The sequence below is a fragment of the Rhinatrema bivittatum genome, chromosome 1, assembly GCF_901001135.1.
Source record: "Rhinatrema bivittatum chromosome 1, aRhiBiv1.1, whole genome shotgun sequence".
Classification (NCBI taxonomy): domain Eukaryota; kingdom Metazoa; phylum Chordata; class Amphibia; order Gymnophiona; family Rhinatrematidae; genus Rhinatrema; species Rhinatrema bivittatum.
In genome coordinates, this window is record NC_042615.1 from 234,025,092 (window position 1) to 234,039,266 (window position 14,175).

Here is a 14,175-nt window from a genome sequence, read left to right on the forward strand (position 1 = left end):
AACTCATGGTAATATGAAAGCAAACTGGAAAAAAATGTACTTAGCAAGTGGGGAAGGAGGAGACCCTCTTCAATATTTTCGTTGTCTGGCATGAAGGGTCCCTGGTTTTCTTTTGCTTTATAGACTGATGCTTTGAATCTGTTTACTTTAGGCTTTTTTTTCCCCCCCATTTTTTCCCTAGAAAATGGAGAAATCCTGCTGCTGGGAGGGGGGAAAGCTCTATCACCCTCAGTACAAAACAGGCCTCAAATCCATGATTGCATGCCTGTAACTCTAAAATGTACTGCAAAATCTTTATTACTAGGAAGCATTGCTGAAACATCCAGCAAGACCTATACCTTGCATGGGATGGCTGTATAAACTGCAGCTATTGTCTGGGTCTCCTCCCTCCTCCTTTTTCTGAGCATCTCCTTTCACAGATGATCACCCAAAGGTTGAACCATTTCCCTTTTATAGTCAAGTTGGTGCATATTATAATAATGTTTTGGTGGAGGTTAAATACATGGAAAACAATGGGCCTGATTCATGACAGACTGTGGGAAAGCAAAATTACTTACCTTGTAATAGGTGTTATCCCAGGACAGCAGGATGTAGTCCTCACATATGGGTGACGTCACTGACGGAGCCCTATTGCGGGAAAACTTCTGTCAAAGTTTATAGAAACTTTTGACTGGCACTGTGAGGCCACTGAGCATGCCCAGCATGCCATGATATTCTCTGCCACAGGGGTCTCACTCTAGTCTCGTATGTAGCAATAAGCTTTAGCAAAAATAAAATAATAAAAGGTATGAGACCCAACTACGTGGGGTGGTGGGTGGGTTCTGTGAGGACTACATCCTGCTGTCCTGGGATAACACCTATTACAAGGTAAGCAATTTTGCTTTATCCCAGGACAAGCAAAATGCTAGTCCTCGCATATGGGTGATTAGCAAGCTAGAGGCAGAGTCATTTTGTAATGAAGCAACGGTGAAGTATTGTTGTTGAAAATGAATCAGCCGAAGATTACAGCAGGTTGGATGTAGAAGGAGTTGGGATTAAACTAGAAACAAGTTCTTTAAGACAGATTGTCCATACGCTGAATCTTGTCGCCCTTGTTTGTCCAAACACTAATGAGCTGCAAAGGTGTGAAGAGAACTCCATGTTGCTGCTTTACATATGTCAAGGATTGGCACTGAACGATAGTGTGCTACTGAAGTTGACATTGCTCTTACTGAATGTGCCTTTACTCGCCCTTGGAGAGGAAGGCCTGCTTTTTCATAGCAAAACTGTATTTATTTATTTATTTATTTATTTGACAGTTTTATATACCGACGTTCTGGTAACATAGTTACTAATCACTTCGGTTTACATTGCAACAAATAACTTGACAATATATAGAATAATGTCTTACAATGAACAAGGTAGGATGAACTTGGATAAATAAATAATAAATAATAATAATAAATTAAAATGAACATGGGAATTATAATTTAAATACAATTTAAATACAATAAATTTTAAAGAAAATGAGTATAAATGCTGGTATAATTGCTGGTACTGACTATGTCGAGGCTGGTGTCGATAGTGATGAGGTTAAGAGCTTGGTTGTTGGGGTTAAGGAAATGCTTGGTTAAACAACCAGGTCTTGAGTCTCTTTTTAAAAGTAGGTGCTGATTGTACAATTCTAAGGTCTGGTGGGAAAGAGTTCCAAAGTTTAGGACCAGCGGTGGAAAGAGCTCTTCGACTTAGTGATGTTTTGAGAGGATGTATGCAATCTGCTAGCCAATTGAATAGAGTATGTTTACCCACTGCTTTACCCTGTTTGTTTGGATCATAGGAAACAAAAAGCTGATTGGATTTCCTGTGGACTGCAGTGCGGTTTAAATAGAAAGATAGTGCACGCTTACAGTCCAAAGTATGTAAGGACTATTCCTCTTGATGAGAATGAGGCCTTGGAAAGAATGTGGATAGAACTATGGATTGGTTCAAGTGGAATTCCATAACTACCTTGGGAAGGAATTTTGGATGTGTACAGAGAACCACTCTGTCATGTAGGAACTTCGTATAGGGTGAGTACGTGACAAGTGCTTGTAACTCACTAACCCTTCTAGCTGAGGTAATGGCTATGAGGAAGATAGTCTTCCATGTGAGAAATTTTAGGTCACAGAAATCTATGGGTTCGAAAGGGGAACGCATGAGTCTTGTTAAAACCAGATTGAGGTCCCATTCTGTGACTGGTGCTGAGTTAAACCTCTCATAAACCTGCTGACAAGAGGTTGTGTGGAGACTGGTGCCTCTCCCATCTTGTTATGGTAAGCAGAGATTGCACTTAAATATACTCTTACAGATGAAGTCTGGAGGCCAGATTCTGAAAGATGGCATAAGTAGTCTAGTAGAGAAGTAGTGGGGCAAGTGAAAGGATCAAGATTCTTTTGCCTGCACCACAAAGTAAATCTCTTCCATTTGGAGGAATAGTTCTTTCGTGTGGAAGGTTTACGTGAAGCTATAAGCACTTGAGATACATTGATTGAAAGACTGAATGGTTGCAAGATCAAGCTTTCAACATCCATGCTGTCAGGGATAGGGATTGAAGGTTGGGATGGCGCAACCGACCCTGATCCTGAGTTATGAGAGTGGGAGCTACTCCCAGACGAATTGGATCCCTGACTGAGAGGTCTAGAAGTGTGGGAAACCATACTTGTCGAGGCCAATATGGGGCTATGAGTATCATGGACTCCTTGTCCTGTTGTAGCTTCACGAGAGTTTTGGTTATGAGCGGTATCGGAGGATACATGTATAATAGGCCTGAGTTCCAAGGGCAAGCAAAGGCGTCCTTGGCTGGTTGATTCTTCTGTGCGTGTAGAGAACAGAATTTGTCTACTTTGTGATTCAGATGTGACGCAAAGAAGTCTATTGTTGGTTGTCCCCAACATTGAAAGATCCTGGTCGCTACTAAGGGATCCAGGGACCATTTGTGTGGTTGGAACTGACGACTGAGTCGATCTGCCACTATGTTGTGAATGCCTGCCAGATAAGTGGCCCGGAGAAACATTGAGTGTGATGGGGCCCAGTCCCAGATCTGTGCAGCTTCTTGACAAAGGAGACACGAGCCCGTACCTCCCTGTTTGTTGATGTACCACATGGCTACTGTGTTGTCCATTTGGGTCAGAACAGTTTTGTGTGAAAGACAGTCCTTGAACGCATGCAGTTCATAACGTATAGCTCGAAGTTCCAGGAAATTGATTTGAAATGTTGCTTCGAGTTTTGTCCAAGTACCCTGGGTTTGGAGATTGTCTATGTGAGCTCCCCAACCCAAGGTGGATGCATCTGTAGTTAACGTTGTGTGTGGGATTGGTTGTTGGAAGGGTAGGCCCTTGCGCAAATTGTCCTTGTTTGCCCACCAAAGCAGAAATGAACATAGCTGGTGGGTTACTTGGATTGGAGAGGACAGTGGTTGAATGGCTTGGATCCATTGTGATCTTAAAGTCCATTGTGTTATCCTCATGGCTAGCCTTGCCATAGGAGGGACATGAACTGTGGAGGCCATATGGCCTAGTAAAGTTAGAAACTGATGAGCTGTTGCCTGATTCCTCGAGTGAATCGAGTTTGCCAATAAGGCCAGTGTTTCTGCTCGATCCTCAGGTAGAAAGGCCTTTGCAAGGACAGTGTTTAATTCTGCTCCTATGAATTGGAGCAGTTGAGATGGAGTAAGATGGGACTTTTGGTAATTGATGAGAAAGCCCGTGGAGTGGAGTACCGTAATTGTGTGATTGAGAGAAGACAAAGTTCCTTCTTGAGATTGACTTCGGATGAGCCAGTCGTCTAGATATGGGAAGACATGGACACCTTGCTTGTGCAAGTGTGCTGCTATTACTGCCAGACATTTGGTGAATACTCTGGGAGCAGAGGCAAGTCCGAATGGCAGTACTCTGTATTGGAAATGTTGATGACCCACCATGAAGCGCAGGTACTTGCGATGAGGAGGGAATATTGGAATATGAGCGTAAGCGTCTTAAAGATCCAGAGAACAAAGCCAATCTCCTTTTTGAAGAAGTGGAAGCATGGTGCCTAGAGAAACCATTCTGAACTTTTCCTTCTTCAGAAATCTGTTGAGATTTCTGAAGGTCTGTTGAGATTTCTGTTGAGATTTCTGAGGTCTAGAATGGGACGAAGGTCTCCGGTTTTCTTTGGAATGAGAAAATACCGGGAACAGAATCCTATGCCCTGCTGAGACCGGGGCACCGGCTCCACAGCCCTGGCTTTCAGAAGGGTGGATAATTCTACCTGTAACAAACATGCGAGCTTTGTTGAGATGAATTTGAATCTGTGGAAATTCTGTGGGGATTGAGAGGAAATTGAGTTGGTATCCTCGAGATATTATGGACAGAACCCATTGATCCGTTGTTATTGTCATCCAATTGTTGTAAAATTTAGATAACCTGCCCCCTACTGGGAGTTCTGGTCGAGGATTTGTGGAAAGGCTGAGTTCTCTGGATGCATTTTCAAAAGCCCGCCACAGGACCTGTCTGTGTAAGCAGGTTGGGGCCTAGCTGTTCTTTGCTGACGTGGCTGTGTTCTTTGCTGGGTTCTGGGGGGCCTGGGCCTACACACCGGAGGATATCATCTTTTTTGACGGTAGAAAGGTAGTCTCATGTCTTTTCTTGGGGGCCTACGGGTGGTATGCGAAGTAGGGTCCTGGGGAAGGGAGGAAAGTTGTCTTAATGTCTCTGTATGTTCCTTTAACTGAGACACCGCCTCTTGTACCTTGGATCCGAATAAATTGTCCCCTGTGCAGGGGAAATCCACTAATTTATCCTGGACCTCTGGCCTAAGGTCTGAGGCCTTGAGCCAGGCCCACCTTCTGGCACTAATGCCAGAGGCAGCCACCCTTGAAGCTGTCTCGAAGCCATCGTATGCCGCTCTGACTTCGTGTTTACCAGCTTCAAAGGCTTTATGGATGATGCTTTGTGCAGCCTCCCTATATTCTTGTGGAAGAGATGGGATAAATTCTTCCATTTGCTTCCAGAGGTTTCTCTGGTATTGGGTGATGTACAATTGGTAGGATGAAATCCTAGAATTGAGCATTGCACCTTGAAAAACCTTGCGGCCCAGGGAATCCAAAAACCTGTTGTCCTTTCCAGGAGGATTGGAAGAATGAACTCTTGTCCTTTTAGATTTTTTCTGTGCCGATTCAACAACTACTGAATTGTGAGGTAGTTGTGATTTTTGGTATCCCGGAGTGGACTGAACCAAGTACGTGGTGTCCAACCTTTTATTTACTGAGGGAATAGAACAGGGATGTTCCCAAAGTTGATGCTGGAGCTGTAGGAGAACATAATGTATGGGGATTGCCATCACTTGTTTAGGAGGGTCAACAAATTGCAAGACCTCTAACGTCTGTTGTCGGAGATCCTGCTCCGATTCCAATTTAAAAGGGATAGAGACAGCCATCTCTTGCACAAAGGTGGAAAAAGTAAGATCTTCTGGAGGAGATTGTTTCCTAGGATGTGGCGGTGATGGATCAGACAAAGGTTTCTGAAGAAGTGTCTGATGCAGTGTCACTCCATGTGTCATATTCTGGAGTTTGCTGTGGCTTTATAGCAGATTTTGATGGAGAAATAAGACCAGAAGGCCCTGGCAAAGGGTCTTGAGGAGTAGAGTCCTCTTCTTGTGGATTTGATGGCAAACAGTCCAATAAATCCTGGTATTTTTTTGTAAAATGGAATATAATGCTGCTTCTGAGGATCCTGGGACCCCAGGAGGAAGCGGCATCGTCGAGGAAGTGTGCGGCAACGAGGGCATTGAAGTCTTCGACGTTTGTTTAGTGGGCATCGCTGATGTTCCACTCTTCTTGTGTGACGGTGCAGAAGTGACAATAGGCACAGATATTTGAACAGAAGATGTAGTTTGCATCGATGTGATCTCCGAAAAACAAGGAGGTATCGACATCGGTATCGATGGAGTAGCTGTATTTGATGTCAGCGGCATCGGGGATTCCCCCGGCATCGGGAAGGTACCCGGCATCGGCGCTGTCGCCGGTATCGGCTGTACCAGCATCGGTGACGTCAGAGGCAAAGAAGACGTCACCGGCAGTATCGCCGGCATCGGCATAGTTACTGGCATATGCTCCTTTATGGCCTACAGTACCGCTTCTTTAATGATGTCAAATCTTGCAGTACCGGTGAAACGCTTGACACCGGTGCAGGTGGAGAGTGTATTGCCCGCGGTGAAGTAGGATGTACTGAGGGAGGCCTAGGTGACGGCGAGGTGTCTTTGCGATTAGGCCATTTTTCACTCTGTTCCTCATGGGAGGAAACTGACTGCGATGTCGAGGCATGTCTATGACGATGTTTGTGCTTAGGCCTTACCTCTGTGTCCGATCGTATTGAAACAGTCGACTGTGTTGGCGAGGTTTTGTCTCCAGAACCATCCGGTCGGCGCTTTAACAAAATTTTCTTGGGAGCTCTTGCCGGTGATGATTTTGATGAAGCCAATGGTGAAGGAATCAGTTGCAGGTGAAAAATTTGTTCTATTTTCTCCTGCCATAGTTTTCTTCCTTTTGGTGTCATCTCCTGACATTGCTGATAGGAGGAAATGTCGTGTTTTTCACTTTAAACAGACGATGCATTCTAGATGCGGGTGATTACAGGTCGAACATTTTTTGAAAACAGACGCCATGGTAATATTGACGGCCGTCGATGCTTGACAGAAAATTAGAATTAGCGTTTGAAAATATAAATGCTGAAATAGCTCACCAGCCGGTGAAGGATGAGAAAAAAGTGAGAACCCATAAAGGAGAGATTTTCTAATAATGACTTTCCAGTCAGAAACTGAGAATAATTCTCAGAAGGCTTCGATGACCATGATGCTTTCAGCAGCGTGGAAAAACGAAGACTAGAGTGAGACCCCTGTGGCAGAGAATATCATGGCATGCTGGGCATGCTCAGTGGCCTCACAGTGCCAGTCAAAAGTTTCTAGAAACTTTGACAGACGTTTTCCTGCAATAGGGCTCCAGTGACGTCACCCATATGAGAGGACTAGCATCCTGCTTGTCCTGGGATAAAGGAGGGTTCCTTTCCTTGGAACAGTAACTGATGCAGCAGATGTTGCCTCGGGAGGGAAGGAGCAGTGGCAAGGTGAGGTTTGGCAGGTTGGACTAATGAACTTGGCAGGTTGTAAATCATAACTCTTCTTTAAGCACTTTTATATATTTCAGGAAACCTAGAACTCTAAATCTGGAAGATTTAGATTCATCTTTTCTGGAAGTCTTTTGGCTTTAATAGAATTTTATTGCTTCAGTGATACACTTTTAAAAGATATGTAAGTTTTTCTAAACTTTTGCATGATGTAATTATCACATGAAACTTAGAAAAAAAATGCTAAAGAAAAAAAAGGTTTAAGCACAAATGGAGGTTTTTGACTCATTGATCTAGCCCAGTAGGACAAGCCAGTCCTATTAAAATGGGCATCTGAAGTCTTTTCCTCCTCTCTCAGATATGTTTTTCAGGTGTACTGAAAAGGATAGATTGGGACACTTTCTGTTTCAGTTTTCATTATAGTGTTCCTCTGCCTCTGTTTGGTCTCACAAATCTAGAAATAGTACCCTGGGTTCAAAGGTATGGGAAAAAGAAAAGGGGATGGGGGAGGTGAAAATGACTTCAACTGTATTTTGAATGAACAAGAGAAAAATCTTCAGGTGGAGATTAACTACTAGTTTGGGAGATGACTGATCCAGCTTGCCCTTCAATTTTCTTAAAATCTTTGATATCCAGATTTAACAAGATTCAAAGTATTCTGTCCCTTCTGATTGCTCTTTTCCAAACAGAGGAACTAATATGGACGTGGTAATACAAGATGGCCCAGAAGCAGGTGGACCCCCCAAAGAGACTCAGCACTGGCTGGAGAGCAAATCTACTGGAAATCAAGGCTATAATTGCCAGTGGTAGAACCCATTGCACTATAAAATGCAAAAGCTGGGGAACATGGGAGGGCTATTCCACTCATCTGATGTATCACTGCCAAGGATCAGAAGGCACTTCAAGAGTTTATAACAGTTCAGAAAGACGACCACTTTGAGAATTAAGTCTAAGAAGTTTCTAGCATCATCCATAATAGTCCTCAACAACTCATGTCCAACATACGACTTAAGTGATAATTTATAAAAATGATGAAGTTGGCAGCTTGAATATACCCTTAGTAGTGTAGATCAAAATAACTAGAACACAGGATGGGTCAAATTGGTCATCATCTATTATGTTTCCCCAATACTGGATAACCTTCAGAGCATGGCCTCTTTTCAACATGGAGAATTTTCACCATGTTCAAATCCTCAGTTATGCAGTATTATCATCCAAATAAAAATGCCCAAACAAACCTCCCACCAAACTCAGGGTTTCAAAAGGGAGTTAGAACCTATAGCTCCTAGACAGAGATGGTCATCGTTACTAACTAAACAAGAGGAACCTTGCAAATAAAAACTCCAGCTAATAGAAATAAAGGCTCATGGGTCCATAACCTCACACAGAGACAGATTTCAATTGAGCAGAAAGTTCCAAGCAGGAGGAAGAAAATGCCACACCAAAATAATAAAAAGAAAGTGCTGCATTGTTAGTGGTGACATTATTTATATGATCTGAAGTGAATGAAATGGAGGTTGCTAGAGAAAATATATATTATTACTAACTAGTGCTAAGAGTACTAGGCAATTAAATCTGATGATTTTAAGGTAGCCAAACAGGTGGATAAAGTGACCACAAAAGCCAAAAAGATGCTTGGCTGCATATGAAGAGGAATGGTCAGCAGAAAAGGGGATGAGTTATTGCCCCTATATAGGTCCCTGGTGAGACCTTATTTGGAATACTGTGTACAATTTTGAAGACAGCCCCTTTAAAAGGATATAAACTGGTTGGAGCTGGTCCAGAGGGTGCTTACTAAAATGATCTGTGTTCTTTGTTCTAAAGAATCTGAGGATAGACTTGTAGATCTAAAGATGTATATCCTAGAGGAAAGACAAGATAGGAGAGATGATAGAGACATTTAAATATCTCAAAGGTTTTCATGCACAGGAGGCTAGCTTCTTTCAACAGGCGGCTCTAAAACAATGGATCAAGGGAGAACTGTGAAAGGGCGTAGAATAAGGAGTAATTTTAGGAAATATTTCTTTACAGAGAGTAATGGATGCAAGAAACTGCCTTACAGTGGAGGTGATGAAGCAAAAGAACGGTATCTGAATTCAAGAAAGCATGAGATAAATACAGGGGGATCTCTGAGGGAGTGATGGGAATTATAAGAGCTAGGCGTCATAGTGGATAACACATTGAAATTGTCGGTTCAGTGTGCTGCAGCAGTCAAAAAAGCAAACAATGTTGGGAATTATTAGAAAGGGAATGGTGAATAAAACGGAAAATATCATAATGCCTCTGTATCGCTCCATGGTGAGACCGCACCTTGAATACTGTGTACAATTCTGGTCGCTGCATCTCAAAAAAGATATAATTGCGATGGAGAAGGTACAGAGAAGGGCTATCAAAATGATAAGGCGAATGGAACAGCTCCCCTATGAGGAAAGACTAAAGAGGTTAGGACTTTTCAGCTTGGAGAAGAGACAGCTAAGGGGGGTTATGATAGAGGTGTTTAAAATCATGAGATGTCTAGAACGGGTAGATGTGAATCGGTTATTTACTCTTTCGGATAATAGAAAGACTAGGGGGCACTCCATGAAGTTAGCATGGGGCACATTTAAAAGTAATCTGAGAAAGTTCTTTTTTACTCAATGCACAATTAAACTCTGGAATTTGTTGCCAGAGTATGTGGTTAGTGCAGTTAGTATAGCTGTGTTTAAAAAAGGATTGGATAAGTTCTTGGAGGAGAAGTCCATTACCTGCTATTAAGTTCACTTAGAGAATAGCCACTGCCATTAGCAATGATAACATGGAATAGACAGTTTTTGGGTACTTGCCAGGTTCTTATGGCCTGGATTGGCCACTGTTGGAAACAGGATGCTGGGCTTGATGGACCTTTGGTCTGACCCAGTATGGCATTTTCTTATGTTCTTATAAATTGGATGGATAGGCAGACTAGATGGCCCATATGGTCTTTTTTTGCCATCATGTTTCTATGTACTAAATGTAAGTTATGCTTGTTAATAGAAACCTGCATGAACATTGTGTCTTGATATCCATACAGTACTGGGGAATTAAACCTATGGGACACTTAAGTACATAAAACAAGGGTATGTGATTAGGGATTTGCATCCATATAGCAGAGCTGCTTACCTGTATACAGGTGTTCTCTGAGGATAGCATGATACCAGTAGTCACATATGGGTGGATCATTGGATGGAGCATGTCAAAGTTTATAGAATTTTGACTGAGCCTCTCAGAGCATGCCCAGCATGCCATTATACCACACACCCACGAAGGGTCCCCTTAGTCTTAACACAGAATTGAGCAACAAAATTTAATTAAGAACAATACCCACAAAGTGGAAACCCAACTCCGCAGGGTGGTGGGCTGGTTTCATGAGGACTGTCATCCTGCTGTCCTCTGAGAACACCTGTTAGAAGTGAGCAACTCTGCTTTCTCCAAGGACAAGCAGGACAGCAGTCCTCACACATAGGTGACTCCCTAGTTACAGATTGCCCACCCAACATAAAAAGGGACCAAAAAACACCAAAATAAGTGTCACTGGGCATAACAACTAGTTTTGTTTGTAATAAGGGGGGGGGGGGGGCAGCCTGAAAACAAAGGACATGCCCTAGGAAGGAACAGAGTTCGGTTCTACACTTCAAACCGGTTCTTAAGGTCAGACTAGTCAACCTGCTGTTGCAACCATCCCTATCCAGACCATAATATGATCTGAATGCGTGAAAAGAACTCCAAGTCACAGTTCTGCAGATCTCCTCTCTGAGTACTGCTCGCAAGTAGGTTACCCACGCTGCCTTGGCTCTAACACAGAGAGCCGTGACATGGTCCCCCAAGAGGCAATTCCACTTGGATATAACAGAAGGAGATGCAGTCTGCTAGCCAATTGGAAAGCGTCTTCTTGGTAATGGCAATTCCTGAGCTGTTCTGATCAAAACAAAGTTGGATGGACTGTCTATGGGATTCTGCCCACTCCAGATAGAAAGCTAAGGATCTTTTGAAGTCTAAACTGCGCACTACGCATACATGTCCTGCAAAGAAACTGAGATCTGCAAACAAGGCTCTACTATCTGTCCCCTCGGTCAAATCAGCATGCCTCACGCAAGTAAGGGAAAGAGCACTGTCACTGGCTGGTCCCGTACTATGGAACACCATGCCATTCAAAATTAGGCTGCAGAGAAATCTGAAAATATTCAAAACTAATCTGAAAACCTGGCTCTTTAAACAAGCCTTTTATGAAGATAAAGAGAAGGAGAAAAACAGTTGATGGATTTGGACGCACCAAGCTAGAAATTGTCATTTTTAACCTACATATGCATATTAATGTTATATTCAAACTGCCTAATATGTTCCTAACAGGCTCAACTTACACACTTAGTTTATTTTATTAACTTGTTACCATACGATGTTGGCACATGATTAATTTGTAATCTATACCACCATTTTTCATTATTGTGCCTTTATGTAAACCATTGTGATGGTAATCTAACTTAACGACGGTATAGAAGAGTTTTTAAAATAAATTAAATAAATAAATAAAATAAACTGTGCAGGGCTTATTTGCCATGCTGCGAATGGGGCCTGGGAAAAAATGTTGGCAGCCCATGGACTGGTTAAGATGGAAGTCTGACATCACCTTAGGCAGAAACTTAGGGTGCATGCGTAAGACCATCTTATCATGGAGAAACTTCATATAAGGTGGATAAGTCACTAAGGCCTGGAGGTTACTAACCACCACCAAAAATATGGCCGATGCTGATGCTTGTCTCCCCTCAATGCTCGGATCGGTCCTTCCGTGGTGCCAAGGTCAAAGATGATGAACCTGAGGTCTTCGAATGGGGAAGGCAGACTATTGTCTGTCTTCTGCATTCCTGACAGCCATCGTCATCTACGGAACCTTGGTGTTCATCATTGCGACTCCATGGCGCCACAATGCTGATGTCGATAGCAAGCCTTCTCCAACCCAAAGATTCACTCCATATTCTCCAACTGGATCTTACGTCTTTTAGGGGTCATGCTGGCACACTTGCTGCAACCCCGGATGTCATGCAGTGCCCCAGGGCAGAAGACAGATCATGGGGATCCATGATCAATATGGCTCTCGAGCACTAGGGGCAAGGTTTGAAACCAAAACAAGAACATGAAATAAAAGGGATGACACATTGATCTCAATGGTAGCGATCAGCAATGACCAGTGGACACCAAGGGCATTGCCGCTCCGGGGATGTCGTTGAAAGAAAACTTACAGAAACAGTTAAAAACTTGACTAAGATGACTAAGGAGATAACGACCTAGAAATATGAAAAAGCAGCCATGAAAAACTGCAAAAAGAGATTTAACCACGACTATGAGACTATGTTGTGGGGGGGGGGGGGGGGGGGGGGGGGATGGATGGATGTGTGGTATAATGGCATGCTGGGCATGCTCAAAGAGGCTCGGTTTTCCATGCTGGGCTCCATCCGGTGTCACACGTGTGAGGACTGCCATCCTTCTTGACCTCGGAGAAAGGAAATATACACAGTGCAAATGACTGAATAAATGCAACAGTTAGAGGAAGTAAAACTATTAATGAAAGATATTTGCTTAGAGTAGAATATGAATGAGTCTAAGAGGTCCATATTGCGCTTCTGGCCAGTTAGGAAATTTGGGAAAACATATCTGGCTATTTTAGCTGGGATATTCAGCCTGCAGCCTTTTGAGTGTGAATCTGCTTTTGGATTTTCTATCATCTCACTGGGCAGTGGGAGGGGTGATACCAGGGGTCTCGCCAGTACTGAAGAAAGTTTAATCAGGTCGCTGGACACCTTACAACGGCTGACCTAGTAGCATCAGAGTGTGTGTTAGCATCCTGATGTTCCCAGTGAAAATTAGCTACAACTCTGGAGTTCCAGAAAATACTGGGGATTGTAATTTTTGAGGCAAGCTGCACTGTTATTTACATAAAATTGTCTAGTAATGAGCTCCACTGCTTGTATTTGCATGCAATGCAGATAATTATTTTTGTGTTTTCATGTGAAAAATAACATTTAATCCCAAGCATTATTGCTGCTGTGAGGCATTTACTGCACAGTAAACACCTAATGTAACTTAATGTATAGCACATAATGCTGAAAATAGTCTTATCCATGCCACTGCCAAGCTAGCCAGATAAAATGTTATCAGGCTAAAAGTTATCTGGCTATCTCAGGGCTGGTTGGTGCAGTGCGAATTTTCAAATCCTGTCATTTGTCTGGCTAAGTCCGAATATAGTTGGACAAAAAATGCAGAATATTGATCTCAAAAGTATTTAGCTTTTGTAACTTAAGATAAAACAAACTTGCACTTCTATGTATAAGTGTGAAAACAAATGCTTCATCTTTTGCTGCTGTTTATTCTCTTGCCTCCTATGTTTCTCATCTCAGCTAACACTATGCTCAGAAATACAAGCAGAGGTAGTCACCATAGAGATCACTGAGTTGTGTTCAATTCTGAAAACTATACCTTTCTAAAGATATCAAGATGGAAGCAGTTAAAAAAAAAAAAAGGTACTAAAATGATACAGTCTGCAATAAAGGCCCTACACAGAAAAGTTTAAGATGCTCAAAATATACTTGCAGGATGAAAAAAGAGATATGGCATATTTAGCAAGTTTCAATATGTAGGTCGACAACTTTCCACAGAAAAAAATTCTCAGGCACAAGAGAGTCATGATATGAAATTGGAGAGAAGGCAGAAGGACAGCTCAGAGTAAATATTTCTATCCTAAGAGGGTGCTGGATGCTTGGAATAGTATATCAGCAGAAGTGGTGAAGACAATAACTATGAATTTAAATGTGCTTTGGACAATTAGAGGACAATGGTGGAATAGGGTTGAGAGCTGAGTAAAAATTAGGAGGGAGTAATCCATGCTCATCTACCTAGAATGATAACATCCAAGAAGGACAAAGGCCCAATTTGGATAGAGTTAGTTATCCTGCAGGAAGTCAAGCTGGTATGCCTGAAAAATGGAAGAGAACTGCTACAGCAGCGTAGGTAGAAACAACCAGGAAGATTTGGTGGACCAACAGGTCCTTCT

General features: G+C 42.6%; 1 protein-coding gene across 7 annotated transcripts in view; it reads right to left on the minus strand.

The window, feature by feature from the left end:
- The window catches only part of MAEA (macrophage erythroblast attacher), a 218,616-nt gene that overhangs the window by 100,278 nt on the left and 104,163 nt on the right, over positions 1–14,175 (minus strand). The window lies entirely within an intron of this gene.